The sequence below is a fragment of the Nuphar pumila genome, chromosome 11, assembly GCF_984573655.1.
Source record: "Nuphar pumila chromosome 11, dmNupPumi1.hap1.1, whole genome shotgun sequence".
Classification (NCBI taxonomy): domain Eukaryota; kingdom Viridiplantae; phylum Streptophyta; class Magnoliopsida; order Nymphaeales; family Nymphaeaceae; genus Nuphar; species Nuphar pumila.
This window is the reverse complement of record NC_143259.1, coordinates 34,087,968-34,105,801: the sequence shown is the minus strand read 5'-3', so window position 1 is coordinate 34,105,801 and position 17,834 is coordinate 34,087,968.

The window sequence follows — 17,834 nt, the reverse complement described above, 5'->3', positions numbered from 1 at the left end:
CAATGACTGCTGGCATTAGGGGCTATTAAAAAAAAATAACACTGTCGAGCCGATAGTGCTTTTGAAGGGCAGAGGGACTGATGACTGGAGGGGGAGCACACCCCTTCGGTGGCCCCTAGGCCACCGGACGACGTCAAGCAGCCTGCAGGACATCGTCTGGCTCTGCGCAAGCACAATCCGGTGCCTGCACAGGAAATAGAAGGAGAGGGAGGGCCGGATGGCCCACCCCGGTTACATACCGGAGATAAAAGGTGCCTGACGACCCCCTCCTCCTTCTGGCAGTGGGTAAGATCAACGAAAGGCGTCTGGCTAACCGCCAGACGTCGTCTGGCAGAGCGCAAGCACCATTGGGTGCCTTCACAGTAATGAGGTAGAGGAGGAGGGTCGGACGACCCTCCTCGGTGCATCCCCGGCAATAGGGAGGGTCGAACGGCCCTCTTCAGGTGGCCCTTGTTGGACGTTGTGCTGGCATCTGACGATGGTTGGCTAGGGTCGACCGACCACCCTAGCCACCGTCGGGCGGTTAGGACCCGGCGGTGGGAGACTAGGTCTGGCCTTCGCCCGACCCCGATTCTATCAGGGTCGTGCGAGGTCAGACCTGGGTCAGCTCTAGTCTGACCCGACCCGTTGGGCCTTCCCCGACCTTATAATCGGGTATGCGAGACCCGGGTAGGGTCAGGCTGGGCTCACCTACCCCCTCTTCCTCTTGTTTTAAGATATTCAGCCAGATTTAGATTAGGTCTGGTGCAACCCAATCCACCAGCTTTAGCCCTAGGCTCTTTAAGGCATGAGCTTTGGATCAAGAAAGTTTTTTTTTATCCAAGCCATTAGGTTTGCTATTTTGAGAGCTTGTCAAGGTTATTTTGGGTCATTTTAGTGGGTTGACTTCAGATATTTTTTACCCAATTTAAATATGACCATTTGGATTATGGATTTATGCATTTTTATACATACATATGCATGCATATACATATAAAATTCAAACTTTTAGTATTCTTCTTTGGTATAAATGTCTAATATTCTAAAATACGTTGATTGAAACAAATGTTACCAAAGTAACCTCTTTGTGTAGATTAACTTGTTTGGAATATTAAGATGATTGTATATTTAATATTCATGTGAATAGTGATCGACCCAAAGAAAAATTACTATTTGGCCGAGTTCAAATGTACATTTGGTAATGAATATATGATGATTATCAAGTTTTTCATGTGAACAATGAGTCAGTCTAAAGAATGGCTTGTTGTTTGACAGGACTAATTATTCATGTTTGATTACTGTAATAAGAGTACCACTTACAAGTTGACATTTTTGTCCAAATATTAAATGTCAATGTTGTGATGGGTATCTTGTGATGGGGTTCACCATAATTTGAATTTGTTAATTAAAGTTAATGTGTATGGATATGTATATTGATTGTGAGCTTGTAATGGTGTGTTTGTTTTGTTCTTGATTCAGTAAATGCTTTTACTTCTACAATATTTACAATCATCAATTCAATCTTTTTTTTGAATGGCACAAACTTCAAAAACTGAAAAGAGAACATTGTGATTGTTCTTGGGTGTATAGATTTGGATCTTGCACTTCAAGAGGATCAACCACCTGCTCTCACAGATAAAAGTTTCATTGAGAATAAAAGGAACCATGAGAAGTATGATCGATTTAATCGCATGAGTCTTATGATCATGAAATGTGCAATTTCGGAAACTTTCAGGAGGTGTTATATCTGAAGAGGCTAATGCTAAAAAGTTCCTTGAGAAAATTGAGAAACGTTTTGCTAAAAACAAAAAAGCTGAGACAAGCACTCTCCTTGTGGGTCTTGTTTCAATGAAGTATAAAGGAAAAGGAAACATAAGGGAGTACATTATGGAAATGTTTCATCTTGCTTCAAAACTAAAGGCATTAAAATTAGAGTTGTCCGAGGACTTACTCGTGTATCTGGTTTTGATATCTCTTTTTGCATAATACAGTCAATTTAAGGTCAGTTATAATTGCCAAAATAATAAATGAACTCTAAATGAGCTCATTTCCCATTGTGTGTAATAAGATGAAAGGTTGAAGCAAGAAAAGACTAAAAATACTCACTTGAAAACTATCTCTAAAGACAAGTATAAAAAATGAAAAAGGGTGAAGAAGCTACAGTAGACCCTCTATCACAGAAGAAACATCAGGATGCAAAGTTCAGTTATTTCTTTTGTAAGAGCAAGGGTCACATGAAAAGGGATTGTACCAAATATCATGTTTGGTGTGAAAAGAAATGTACTCTCCTCACTTTGGTTTATCCTTAGGTTAATTTAACTTCTATACCCAAGCACGCTTGGTGGATAGATTCTGGTGCTACCACTCACATAAGTGTGTCTATGCAGGGTCGCCTAAGTTGTCGAATGCTAATTGATGCTGAAAGATTCATCTATGTGGGCGATAACAAATTAGTTCAAGTTGAGGCAATAGGAACTTTTAGGTTATTATTAAAGACTGATTGTCATTTAAATTTGAAAGAAACATACATTGTATCATCATTTAGATGAAATTTGGTTTATGTTTTCATGTTAGACAAATTCAGTTATTCTTGTTTATTTGGAAATAGTCAGTTTAAGTTGTTTCTTGATTCAAATCTTATTGAAACTGGTTCTTTATCTATGATTGATAACATATATTTGCTTAATATTGTTGCATCGTATAATGAAATCTTGCATGCAAGTTCACGTGGTACAAAACATAAATTAGCCAATTAGAATTTTGTTATATTGTGGCACAAGCGCTTTGGTCAAATTTCTAAACAAAGAATAGAACGACTTGTGGCAAGTAGAATTCTTGATTCTCTTGATTTCAGTGACTTTCAGGTTTGTGTTGAGTGCATAAAAGAAAAATGAACATAAGAAAATTAGGTGCCAATAAAAGTACATATGTCTTAGAACTCATTCATACAGATATTTGTGGGTCATTCTCTATAGCTTCCTAGAATGGTCAACAATATTTTATTACGTTCATAGACGATTATTCATGTTATAGCTACCTATATTTGATTCATGAAAAGTCTTAGTCATTGGATGTGTTCAAATCATTTAAGGCTGAAGTTGAAACTCAACTTGGTAAAAGGATTAAAGATGTCAGATTTGACCGTGATGGTGAATATTATGGTAGATATGATAGATCAGGTGAATAACGTTCAGAGCCATTTGCTAAATTCATAGAAGAATGCAGTATTATTCTACAGTATTCCATGTCAGGTTGTTATGGCATGAATGGTGTTGCTGAGAGATAAAACGGGACTTTAAAGGACATGGTAAGGAGTATGATTTGTCATTCTACTTTACCAGAGTCCCTCTGGAGAGAGGCTCTAAAGACTGTAGCTTATATACTGAATAAAGTACCAACTAAAGCAGTAACTAAAACCCTATATGAACTGTGGACAGGCAAGAGGCCTAGTATAAAGTATTTTCATATTTGGGGATGTCTAACTGAGGCAAGGCTATATATGTCACATGAAAGAAAACTGGACTCAAGAACGGTTAGTTGTTATTTTGTTGGATATTCTAAAAGATCTAAGGGTTATAAATTTTATGACCATGTGAATAAGTCTTTTTTTTATACAGGAAATGCTTGGTTCTTTGAGAATGTTGAGTTTGGGAGAGGTGATAAGGTAAGAGACATTGCTTTTGAAGAATAATTTGTTTCTCTTCCTACAGTTGTTAACAATGGTCAGATTTCAATTTTTGACATTGTTTAAACAAATCTGAAACAAAGCAACATTCAAGATCTCCCTATCCAAAATCAAGAGTTTACTCCTAAAGAACAAACTCAACATCCTTAAAAAACACCTCAAGAAACTCAAGAACAAGTGTCATTGAGGAAATCTACTAGAGAGAGAAGGGCAATTCCAGATGATTATATTATTTTTCTTCAAGAACATGAGAGTGACACTGGCTTAAAAGAAGATGATCCAATCAACTTCCATCAAGCTATATAGAGTTTTAACTCTCAAAAGTGGATCGATGTCATGCATAAAGAGTTTAAATCCATGAAAGACAATGACATATGAGATCTTGTCCTATTACCTGAAGGTACGAAACTCATTGGTTGCAAATGGATATTTAAAATCAAGAGAGATTCGAAGGATGATATAAAAAGATATAAGGCTCATCTTGTTGTGAAAGGGTCTACTCAAAGGGAAGGCATTGACTATACATAGACTTTCTCTCCAGTTTCTACGAAAGTCTCTTTTAGAATAATTATGATACTTGTGGCTCATTTTGATTTAGAACTACATCAGATGGATGTAAAGATTGCATTCCTTAATAATGACATTAATGAGACAATATATATGGTGCAACTAGAATATTTTAGCTCAGGCGATGAAAAAAATAGTTTACAAATTAAAGAAATCCATCTATGGACTCAAGTAGGCTTCCCATCAATGGTATTATAAATTTCATCAAGTTGTCCTCTCATTTGATTTTGAGATGAATGTGGTTGATGAATGCATATACTATAAATTCAGTAGGGCTAAATATATTTTCTTGGTTTTATATGTCGATGATATACTACTTGCCAGTAATGATATGGGCTTATTGCACAAAACCAAGAGATTTTTGACAAAAAAAATTAAAATAAAAGATCTTGGTGACATGTCTTTTGTATTAGGGATTCAAATACATCAAGATCGTTCTTGAGGTATTCTTGGATTATCACAAAAGAGCTATATCAAAAAGATTCATGATAGATTTGGCATAAATGATTATAAACCAGGTGACATCCATGTTTCTAAGGGAAAGAAGTTTAGTCTCGTTTAGTGCCTCAAACACCAGTTTGAAGTAGAGGATATGAAAAAGATTCTCTATGCATCAACTATAGGGAGTCTTATGTATGCTCAAGTGTATACACGTCCGGATATTACATACATTGTTGGGATGTTAAGCAGATATTTGAGTAACCCAGGAATGGATCATTGAAAAGCAGCCAAATGAGTTATATAGTACTTACAAAGAACAGAAGATTATATGCTCACATACAGGAAGTTGAATCAGTTAGAGATCATTGGGTATTCTAATTCTGACTTTGTCGGGTGCCAAGACAATTGTAGATCCATATCGGGTTATATTTATCTATTAGCCGAAGGAGCTATTTTTTGGAGGAGTGCTAAGCAGACACTCATTGTTTCTTTCACTATAGCGGTAAAGTTCATATCCTGTTGTGAAGTATCTAATCATGGAATATGGTTGCACAATTTTGTCATTGGGCTGCAGATTTTGGATAACATTGAAAGACTATTGAAGTTGTTTTGTGACAATAAGTCAGCAGTACTATATTTCAACAACAATAACAGGAGCTTGTCAATGTCAAAACATATAGACATCAAGTTCATTGTTGTTAAAAAAAGAGTGCAAAATGGTCAAGTATCTATTGAACATATTGGCACAATGATTGTGGATCCGCTTACCAAAGGTTTACCACCTAAGGTCTTTCACGAGCATACTGCTCGAATGGGTGTTGTATCATTTAATGATATGTTGGTTTAGTAAGAGTTTGTATTTGGATGTTCTGAAATAAAGATAAAGTTTTTTTTACTGTAGTATAAGGTTCAGGTTCCAATTTCACTCTATACTCGTTTATTGTGATCTCACTAAAGAATAAGGCAGGACCAATTGGAAATAGGCATGTTCATATCACACTACATGTAATTTTCATGCTTGATCTATGTCATTGGTTATGTCAATATATGTAATCATTAATGGGTATATTTATGATGAATGTAATGAAAATCACTTTGGTTCTATGTTGACATGATCAATGGACTAGATTGTTAAAGATGTCATTTGGTAAGATAGTGTTATTGAGCTCATAAAGTTATTATATAATGTGTGATTGTATAATAACATATATGGCCCAAGTGGAAGATTGGTAGATATTTTGTGTGGGCCTACATATGTAATTAATCACTCATTATAAACTATCTAAGGTATGGACCCATTTAAAGTGATCTTATGTGGTTGGGTCATATAACATCTCATAGAGTATGGTTATAATAATGTGTAGATACCTAATCAATTTTTTATTTTATGCTGGGCTGAATTGGAAAGAAGACAATGTGGCGTTTACAAATGGGTTATGGTCCCCAAAACCATTTATAGTGGAAGTTTCTTTTCCATCTTCCATCAATCAAGAGACCGTTCCTCTCTCATTTGGATTAGAGAAGAAGGAAAAATGAGGTTTTGGAAGATCAAAACCCCATCAAGATCTGTCGGCGCAAGGATGGATTCGGGTACACTTTTGTACTTGCTTATTTTGGTTTTTTTTTCAATGATTCAACATGAACAAATTAGAGATAAATAAGGATTATTTCTCTAAGTTTTTCGACAGCATTGACTGACTAACTTAATTAACACCCAATGATATTTTGGGTTGAGATATGGTAAGGTACTAAAGGGTTCCGATCAAGTTAAGAGTTGGATTGTCAAACACCACTTCTTCCTTGTCTTTTTTATAAACTTGACTCATTGGTATAGCTTCTTGTTTATGGTCTTGCATGTGACCATGTTTAAGGAGGACACGTGCATCGTTGGCTTGGCACAAGAACAAAACATGTTTATTGTATTAAACTTTTATCTCAAGAAAATAATGTAATTGGCCAAGGTCTTTTAATGGGAAATTCTTTACTAAAATTGAATATAAACTCAAAAATCCATTCTGTTTTTTGGTAAGTATCATGTCATCAACATATACAAGAAAGAATGATAATTTCTTGCTTATTTTGTTTGACAAACATGAAAGTATCAACAGTGCTGCAGAAAAAACCAAAATTGAGAAAAGAATTGCTCAAGTGATTGAATTAGGCTGGCAAGGCTTATTTAAGACCAACATTTTACATACATGTTGATAGTTTTGAAAATCTTCATATAAAGGGAGGGCTGTTTCATAAAACTTTCTCATTCAATAGGTCATGAAAAAGGCATTTTTAAATATTCAACTACATAATTTCTCGATTTTACACAATAGAAACAATAACCACAGTTTATGTACTTTCGGGTTTAATTACTAGAGAATGTCTCGTAACAATCAATGCTTTCTATTTGAGTAAATCTCCCAACTATAGGACGAGCATTGTGACGATCCAAAACTCCATTTGATTTGAGTTGGACTTTGTACACCCATTTTGATCTTACGACATTCATTTTTTCGGCACAAGATCCCAAGTGATCTTGGCTTCTAATGTATATATTTCTTCATCCATGACTACTCTCCATCCAAGATGGGAGAGGGTAGGTAGCCTTGACAGATTTGGGATATTTAGGAACATAATTAGGTCTCATGTAACCCTGCACATCTAGGATCACTCTTTTGGTTGCCATGCAATTCTCAAGATCATTTGACACATTTATGGATCTTTGTTCTAAAGATCCTACCGCATTAACACTCACTGTTTTTCAAAAATGTTTTCAGCACCCTGTTGAATCTGATCACTTTGACTCATTTCTATCAACCCGATTTGAATTGGTGTTACTTTCATTGTTGCTGCCGATCGGTTTTGATTCTCACTTATTCTATAACATCAATATTGCCTGTGACCAATGTTTCTCATGAAGAGACGACCTGCATTTTTTATTCCTGCATTCAAAGAATTAACATCAAGTTTGGAATTCTAATCTGAGTCTGATGTCCCTACACTCATCAGGGTGTCATTAAGAGTATCAACCTTATAAAACTTTCTCAATCAAGAAAATATATAGGTTTTCCTTCAATATTCTCTCTGCTTTGTACAGGTTAGCTGGATAGACATACGGTAGATTTTCTTAATTAAAAACATGATGTGAAAAATAAATCTGACCAGTTATGGGATGCAAACTTCGATATTCTTTGTTTTTCTATGCCATATCTGAGAAAAACATACAGCAATGGTTTTGGGTCAAATTTATCTTTACTATATCCTTGTAAATATGTAAAACAATAATACCCAAAAACCCTTAAACTTGGATAATCAATGTATTTTCCAAAAAGTTTGAAATAAGAAGATTCATTGTTCAAAGAGCTCGATTTATCAAGAAAACTACAATGGTGAAAACTTCAACCCAAAACCTTTTAGATATTTTAGCATGATAAATCATCATGAGGCCCAACTTAATGATACTCCTATGCTTAGGTTCAGAAACTCCATTTTTTTTAGAAGTTTTTGGACATGATATTTGATGTTTAATACCAAGTTCATTGAGATATTTAAGAAAATTTTCTTGAACATACTCACCACCCTCATTCAACTGAAATTTGTTTATTCTTCTCCCAGAATGACAAAAGTGTTTAAAATTGTCAAATAAGCCTTACTTTTGTTTCAAGGAATAAATCCAATAGAAACTGGTATGGTCATCAATTAATACAACATAAAACTTATATTTTTTCCTTGAAGCAATAGGAACTGGTCCTTGACTTACTTTCTGGATCCATAAAAGGCAACCTACACGATTTACCCACTTGACAACTTTGATAAATAAAATTTTTACTTTTTTATGATTAACATGTATTATGTTGCATATGATTAATTGTACTTGTTGACACACAATGACATGTTATTATGATAGAGCGGGGTGGTAGCCCAATCGGATAATACATGGTGGGGTGCATGTTGTGGATGCATGAATCCATTGTATTCTTGTGAAAAGAACGTATAATAATTTAAAATTGTATAAGAGACCTGAATAATGTACTAATAATTTGATTTTTGTGAAGATTAAGTTAAAGTTTATTAAGTTTGATTATGGTTTGAACTAGTTCATTTTAAATTATAGTTTGAAATAAATGGATGGTGTGTTTAAACATGAATATGTGATGTGCCCCATATCCATTGGATGTTTTTCGCATTGAAATAAAAATATTCTATTTCATTTTTTACAAAGAGATCTTGTCTTAGGTGTTTCTTTCACGAACTATTTCTGATAGGTTAATATATGCTAGCGCTTGCACACAAGCGGACCCTCTAGTGCTTAGTCCGGTTAGAGCAAGACCATAGATCTATGTTGGCGTCATTTACTTCATTAAAAAAATCATGTGTTTTAAGGAGTGAATTTGGGGTCTTTACACATTCGTTGAGTACTAATAAATTGCATGCGGTGAAAGGTTAAGCTTCAAATAGACTAATATTAGGGAATAGAGAAAGTTGAAATTATGTTCACATATTGCATTACTTTTATAAACCATAGCGAAGGATGGTGCAATCATGCGTTTAACTCCAGCTTTGTTTCATAATAGCCATGCCTGATTAGCCCTTTCGCCGGTTTTGATTTGATTAACTCAATAGCAAAGAATTATGAAATGTAAACTCTTTTAAAATTAACATGGTTCCATATTCGGATTATATGGGATGGCAGAAGGATCATGAGGATTCCATCTTATTGTATTGCTTACTGCAATAATCTTGCAAGTCTTGAAAGTTGACTCCCATCGCTATACATAATTAATTGACTGGTCATGTCTTCATTTCTTTTCCTCTAGAAGAGCAGTAGTACCTTACATAGAATGGCACTTATTAATAGTTGAAATGAATGGTTTTTTATGATCACAATGACTGTTGGCTGTAATTGTCATTGGGCACTTTTGGTTCGATCACATGAGATTCACTTTTTAATATACTTTAGAAAGTAAATTTCATCTGAACAGTACCCTAAAAGCAATTAAAATATATTCTAGGAGTGCAAGTGGACCAGTGTGGGCTGGATCATGGTTGATCTGAATCTAAACCTAAATTTTAAGATTTAAGTTCTCACACTAAATTTGGCCAGACTAGATGAGCTAAAGTCGAGCCTAAGTCTAAATTCTATTAGATAACATTGAATCATAAAAAGTGAGTTTTCCATTAAAAAGCATCATGTGATTGGATTTATTTTGGGTCCAAACATATATCTGACACAAAATGTTTCAAAATTGGGGACAAAACAGTGTGACAAATATTGTGAGAAATTACCTAAAAGTTTTAAACAGTAATTTCTTGTGATATTGCCAAATTATTGGGGTTTTTTATAAAAACATAAATATTGCATTTTAAACATGATATTTATGCTTTTAACAGCTACTTATCACAAAAAAAAAATCCTGTGTTTTTTATTTTTACTTTTTTTTATTTGTATTTCTTCATAAAATTTAATTTTTTAATATGTTCATTATTACCAATATTTTTTTTCAAAAAAAATCTATTTCTAGCGACTGCTAATATTTTTCCCTTTTAAACTTGTCACTGTGTATCAATTAGGTCTGAGGGTACGTTTGCTTGGCACCTCCACCTGAGAGAAGGATTCACATGAGAATTTGATTCATGAGAGAATGATTCAGACTTCTCAAAATGTGAATCATTCTCACATTTGGGAGGGAATGATTTTCATGGGGGCCAAACAAACAAACGTGTGTTGAATCTGATCCAAATACGCGTTCAAATTATATATTGATATTGATACAAGAAAGTAATGGATTGAATTGAATCCTCACACCCCACTATCAGTAGACCATGATTCCGTATGAAGCAAACTTGCATCTCTACATTTTGTTGCGGTTTTCGCCATGATTCCGTATGAAGCAAACTTGCATCTCTACATTTTGTTGCGGTTTTCGCTTTAAATATTATAGCTGACACTAACATAGTTTTACAAAGTTAAACCCAAAACGACCCTGATTATGATCACATATCTCATTCAACCCCAACATATAATACTTTTTATGGAAGCCGATCCCATAACATATTATCAAAGAACTAATCTCTTTTGGCTCTCGCATTTATTTGCATCATCCTCTTGAGACAGACAAAACCCAGTTACAATCAGTTTTGAGGCCATCTTTCTTTCTTTGGTAAGAAACTTTTCCACTGAAAATGGTGGCTTATGTCTTCAAACCCTAGTATTTGTGCTTCCATATCATGCATGTTTTTAGGCGAATCTCAATAGGAAATGTTGTGAGATTTTTTTTTTTCTAACGAGGAAACTTCGCCAAAGCGAGAGAAAAACCCGAGTGGGGGCCCCACGACCACCCTGCCTTACAAAGCCCCACCTCTGAAAGCTGGGAATGTTGTGAGATTGTTTGATTCCTTGTCCATTACAATAGGAATGACTGCTTATTTTGTTAAGCATTCTATATCATGAGCCCCACGATTAGATGCTTGGAACCTTCTTAATGATGCCAACCATCATTCTTGCCAGAATGGTAATCCTCAGCTGTCAATGGACAGGTCTTCAATCTCGGTTGCGGTTTCTTCATGTAATAAATGAAAAACTCTATAGGATCCTTTATTCATACCAAATCATTATACACCAACCAACTTGGTTAGACCCAAAATATCACCTTAATGTCCTCCATACTACAAATCTGAAATGGTTGCATCACCCGCTATAGGCTGGCAAGAATTCACCCACAGAATCACCATGAAATGGAAGTAAATTGCATGGTGTCATTAATCTTCTCAAGGGCTAAGTTCGTCGTGTTCATCAGCATAAGCTACAAAAGGTTGCCATTGACGTTTGTCAACATGCTTTATTTCACACTAAATTTTTCATATTTATTCTTTTCAACTTGAGAGCATACACTATGAAGTTGCATGAGCATCTTTATGGGCGGCAAGCTGATTCACCATAAAAATAATTTGGACTAATTTTCTTTCTCTCAGATTATTAATTCGGGTTAAAGCTTGTGAAAGGAAAAATCTCTCATTTTTAAGAAAAGGAGTTGATCTCCAGGAAGTCAGTAAGGACAAATCGCTCTGTCATTCATTGAATTTTGGTTGGAACTAGATATTCATTGTTTTTAAGTGCAAGATTAGACATGTTACTCAGCATTCTAGATGGAAAGGCCACATGACATTTAGCTATTTCAGATACAGAATGCAAAACGCTGGAATGCTAAAAAACTACCGTTCAATATTCATTACACCGTGACCCGGCCAAACAGGTTGCATTAGTAAAGGGACAAATGACAGACCATCCACAATGATGATTGACATATTCAGCACTTGTAGCTAGAACAATGAACATAAATGTTAGCTTACGCGAGTGGGTCAGCTAAGATTTTATATATATATATATATATATATATATATATATATATATATATATATATATATATATATATATATATATATATATATATATATATATATATATATATATATATATATATATATATATATATATATATATATATATATATATATATATATATATATATGTTCAAGCCGGTCGTAGCACCTGTCTAGAATGCTAAATATCTCCAAGTGGGACAGCTAGGATTCAGCTACATTACAACTAATATAGCAATAAAACCAACTAGAATGCTGAAGATGGTGTTCACTATTATAATTGGAACATAGAACATAGGGTTTTATAATATTCAACTAAAAAGCTAAACATGGTGATTATTGCTCTCGGCTAGCTAGCCAGTGTTCAGCTATGTTTCAGTGCATCGGATTCCTTGGCTGATTCTCCATAGAGCCTGATTACTCACCAATTTCTCTTTTCTCACTCGTCTCAGTCACAATAGCATCTCAGGCTCATTGATTTTGGTCTAGTCTATTTCATAGCCTGGACCTTCTTGATGACATTGCTATGTAAATAACTGGAACTATAGTACAAGACTTTGGAATGGGATCCATATCTAAATCTCTCACACTCACACTCACACATGCTGATTCACTCAATCTCCTTTTACTTACTCATATCTAGGATTGCAGGAGCAAGTGAATCAGTTGTGGGCCCTACCTGTTCAACTAAAGAAAAAGTTTGTGGGCTGACTTAATACTTGCATAGCTCCCATTAAGATGTCATCAACTAGAAAACATGGGTTTACCCATTACTCATTAAAATCATCTTGGTGATCACATGCGTAAACATCAAACCCATGTTGAAGACATCAGCTGACATGCAACAGGATTGCATTTAAGATCTCATAATTTAACATAATTTATAAGCTCAAATATAAATTTTAATTAAATATTTATATTTAATATGACAAAATTGTGGAAAATATTTAAATATAGGCTGACGTCAACATGGGTCCAGGGCCCATTGACAAGATCTCTATGTGATAAGAAAAAACTTTGAATTTATTTATCTTTAACCTTTAAATTTGAGCAAAGTTCAAGTTAAATTTAGGCAAAATTCAAGAGCAAAATATATCTAAGACCATAGTTAGATCTGTTTCGGAACATAGATCTTGTAGGAGATTTGTTTTATTGATTCGAATATCGGTTGGTTCGCAAATATATTTTTCTAAATCGACCAACCTCTATTTTTTAGTCTTTTCGGTTTGGATCTGACCCGACTTGCTCCATTGGACTGATGTTAATATTAATCTGAACTCAGTACAGGATCCATATTGACTAGTAGCCAGTTTGAGTTGAGATCCAAATGAAATTAAATATAGATTTGGATCATGGGTTCAACTCAGACCCATAATCTATTCATATTAAAAAAAAAAAACTAATATGAATTTAAACTTTAAAAACATAAATATGAATTTAAAGAGAAATGATGAAGTAGAGTTCTACCTCGGATAGAACTCTACCTCACTTAATATATCTAGAAAGGGGTGTCCCCCTTAGTGTAGAATATTCCAAAAGATAAAAATTTAAACAAAAAAAATAAAAATAATAATAAAAGATAATGGTAGTTAGAGGTAGAGTTCTACCATGGGTAGAACTCTACCCCTCTTTATCTAGAAGGGGGTGTCACCCTGTCCCCCCTAGAGGCCTCCTTAACCATAAAAAGGGGAATAAGAGCCTCTCTCTAGAAATTATCCCTTAGAGAGAGAGAAAGAGAAGAAAAAGAAGTCTACTTTCCCTAGATTTATTTTTTTAAGAATCTTCAAATCAAGGTATGAATTTCTCTTTTTTTTTATAAAACAAGGGTTTAGCATGTCTTAAATCATGTGAGTTTAAAGGCAAAACATATTTGAAAATTTTTTTCAGGCATATTTCATGTATTTTTTATGTTCTTGATACTTAAATCCATGTTTTCGCATCCATGAACATGTTTGAAATTTTTTGCATGTATTTTTTATGTTCTTAATGCTTAAATTCATGTTTTCGCATTCATGACCATGTCTTAAAATTTTTGCATGCATGTTTCATGTATTTTTTATGTTCTTGATGCTTTAATTCATGTTTTTGCATGCATGAACATATCCAAAGATTTTTTCATGTATATTCCATGTATTTTTTATGTTCTTGATGTATAAATCAATGTTTTTGCATCCATGAATATGTCTGAAAATTTTTGCATGCATATTTTATGTGTTTTTGATGTTCTTGATGCTTAAATCCATGTTTTTGTATCCATGACCATGTCTAAAAAATTTTGCATGCATATTCCATGTATTTTTGAGGTTCTTGATGCTTTAATCCATGTTTTTGCATCCATGAATATGTCTAAAAAATTTTGCATGCATATGTCGTGTATGTTTTACATTCTTTATGCTTAAATCTAAGATGATGAAGCTCTAATCATTTTGGTAAATTTTCAGCATGTGTGTTGTTTATATTTACGAAGTCTTGATGTTTATAAATATATTTTTTATGCATCTTTAACCATGCTTGTGTTTCAGGTTGTTTATGTTCAAGTTGAGACAACAATCATGATGTCGGCATGATGCTATTCACACTCATGATACGACAACATACATGCTGCCAGCATGTTGTTCACACGTGTGCAATGACTGTAACATGTTGTCAGCATGTTACTGGTCATACAAGTATTGTCCTTTACCTGTTGTGGTTCATGCATGCAGCAGTTATATGTGTTGATCACACACATAATGTTGTGCATTAGATGTTGTGGTTCATGCATATGGTTATTCACTACAACAGAGCAGTAGATTAGCGACGACCACCTTCCGTCGCTAATCCGTCGCTAATCCGTCGCTAACCATGTTAGCGACGGATTAGCGACAACGCGGCGACAGTATGCTTACGTCGCGAATATTTCGACGCTAACTGGCGACGGAATAATTTCGTCGCCAAGTCCGTCGCTAATTGCGACGGAATAACGAGCGCTATATTCCGTCGCCAATCCGCCGGTACTAAACGGCGACCACGGCGTGGCGACGGATTTAATTCCGTCGCTAAGCCATCGCTAGATTAATATGAATAGCGACGGAATCATCCGTCGCTAATCCGTCGCAAAAACGAAAAAAAATAAAAAAAAATTTATTTAAAAATTAATTACGGAGAACTGTATAATTTATATTTCCTGTACAATTTATATTTCCTGTAAATAAAAAACAAACCACACAAAAAAATTCATATAACAAGTATCTATAATAATTAATCGTTCCACCTTAAAACTAAGAAGTTTAATTATTTACAATTCAACAATTACAATTAGGAAAAATAAAAAAAATAGAACTTCTTCAACACAGTCCTCTAATCATCGCCAAGATTTTGTGCATCTTCTTGTTCATTGTCTTTATCTGTCCCTTCAGCTCCACTACCCTGATTATCGCTAGCAGCCTACACAAGAAAAGAACAGTCAGTATTGATAAACAAAATATAATGAAATAAATTACACACTATATGTGATTCTATCATGTGCTCATGTGTGATCTAAGGCAATAAAAAAACTCTATATGTGATTCTATCATGCTCATATGTGTGCTAAGGCAGTCAAAAAATTGAATATGTGATTATAGCATGTTCATATGTGTTCTAAGGCATATAAAAAAACTCTATATGTGATTCTACCATGCTCAGATGTGCTTTAAGGCAGGCAAAAAACTATATATGTGATTCGATCATGCTCGTATGTGTGCTAAGGCAGTAAAAAAATTGAATATGTGAATATAGCATGCTCATATGTGCTCTAAGGCAGGCAAAGCCAAAAATTTTATATGTGATTCTATCATAAATGATATATAACATGTTCATATGTGTTCTAAGGCAGTTAAAAAACTCTATATGTTATTATAGCATGTTCATATGTGTGCTAAGGCAGTCAAAAAACAGAATATGTGATTATAATATGCTCATATGTGTTCTTAGGCAGTAAAAAAACTGAATATGTGATTATAGCATGCTTATGTGTTCTAATGCAATCAAAAAAACTTTATATGTGATTCTATCATGCTCATATGTGCTCTAAGACAGACAAAAAGTTAAATATATATATATATATGTGATTCTATCATGCTCATATGTGTGCTAAGGCAGTAAAAAAATTGAATATGTGATTATAGCATGTTCATATGTGTTCTAAGGCATCTAGAAAAACTCTATATGTGATTCTACCATGCTCAGATGTGCTTTAAGATAGTCAAAAAAACTATATATGTGATTATACCTGAGAGGGACCTGGAATCGAATATCCCCTATCCTGAACAGCGGCCTTGATCTCATTTCGGAGAAAGGGGGCGACGGTGTATTGGAAGTAGTTATTCAGTGATTCATTAATGATCTCGCGTACATCATCACCGGAAAGAATAGTCGGTTGCTTGGAGCTTATGTCGGCGCAAGAAGTTGGTGAGCCGTAACTGGAAGAACCAATAACTGGTGAAGTGTTCATATTACTCCCAAACCCGAACACGCGACCTTTTTTGGGTTCACCTGCTGCAGTCACCCATGCTGTAGGATCAAATGATGGATGCTGAGTAGCGTCTTCACCATATCGCTCTACCATTTGTTGCTCATATGCCTCCTACAAAATAATGTTTAAAGTATTCATTAATAATTAATGATAACATTATGATGACTTGCATATATATTGCAATGATTATTAATAGAATTAATACATACCGTTGTCGTTCTCGCCTTCTCTGATACGAAGACTCCCGTGGTCTTCCGTTTATGTGTTTCTACAAACACATCCTTATATGGTACACTGCCTCCTTTTTCTGTTTCCTGCGAAGTTAAATGACAAAAGATTTAGTACACAAATTTGCAACTATACTTATAAAATTAATATTATATATTGATGAGTTACCATTTTCTTTAGGTGGCTCCCAAATGTCTTAGATCCACCTGTGTGTAGATGGGCTTCGGGCATCTTCGATCGATTTTGTGAAGCCTTCGCAGAGCGATTTTTAAATGCATCTCCCGCCCACATATCGCACATTTCATCCCAGTAATCTCTCCTGATAGTAATAGGACCATGGCCCTTCCACAGTAATGGATCATCTACTACGCCAGATGCTTTTTTTGCTGCAGTCTTCATAGTGTGCAGCATGTCTGCAAATCGATTGGCAGCCACCTTCTGCCACACCTTCCTTGCATCATTTTCTTCCACCGTAGTTGCAAAGCGATTCGAAGCCTACAAATATTTTCAGAAAGTTAGTAGACATTGCTTAAATAAATTAAATATGAAACACATTAACTATGAGGAACAACTGTATACCATGAATGAGGACCACAATCTGTCTAATACCTCCTTTGGGTACTCTTTTCATTGAGCAACTGGTCCTGGTAGATGTTGAAGAAGTGAATTCCTAATCTCCCGTACTACTTCTTGTGGCTCAAACCTTGTGCTGCACATGAATTGTTACACAGTAAATATCAATATAAAATATTTAAAAGATATGCAATAATTGAAAACAAAATACTTACGGTCGATTATCGATATACACTATTCGAATGAGTCTTCTTGTGCCAGCCTGTGAAGACCCTGTTTCCTGTGTTGGTTGTTGACTTGTGCGATCAACTGGTGTAGGTGGGTCGTGTACAGGCGCAACATCATCTGTAAAAAAATACACACCAAGTTCTCAGAATGTGCATTTGAACTAATCAAGCATCTAATTAGTTATATGATATACCTATCACAGGAGCCCGTGAAGATGAAGGTTGAGCCTGGCTACTACTGGATGAGCGACCACTATAACCTCCACGA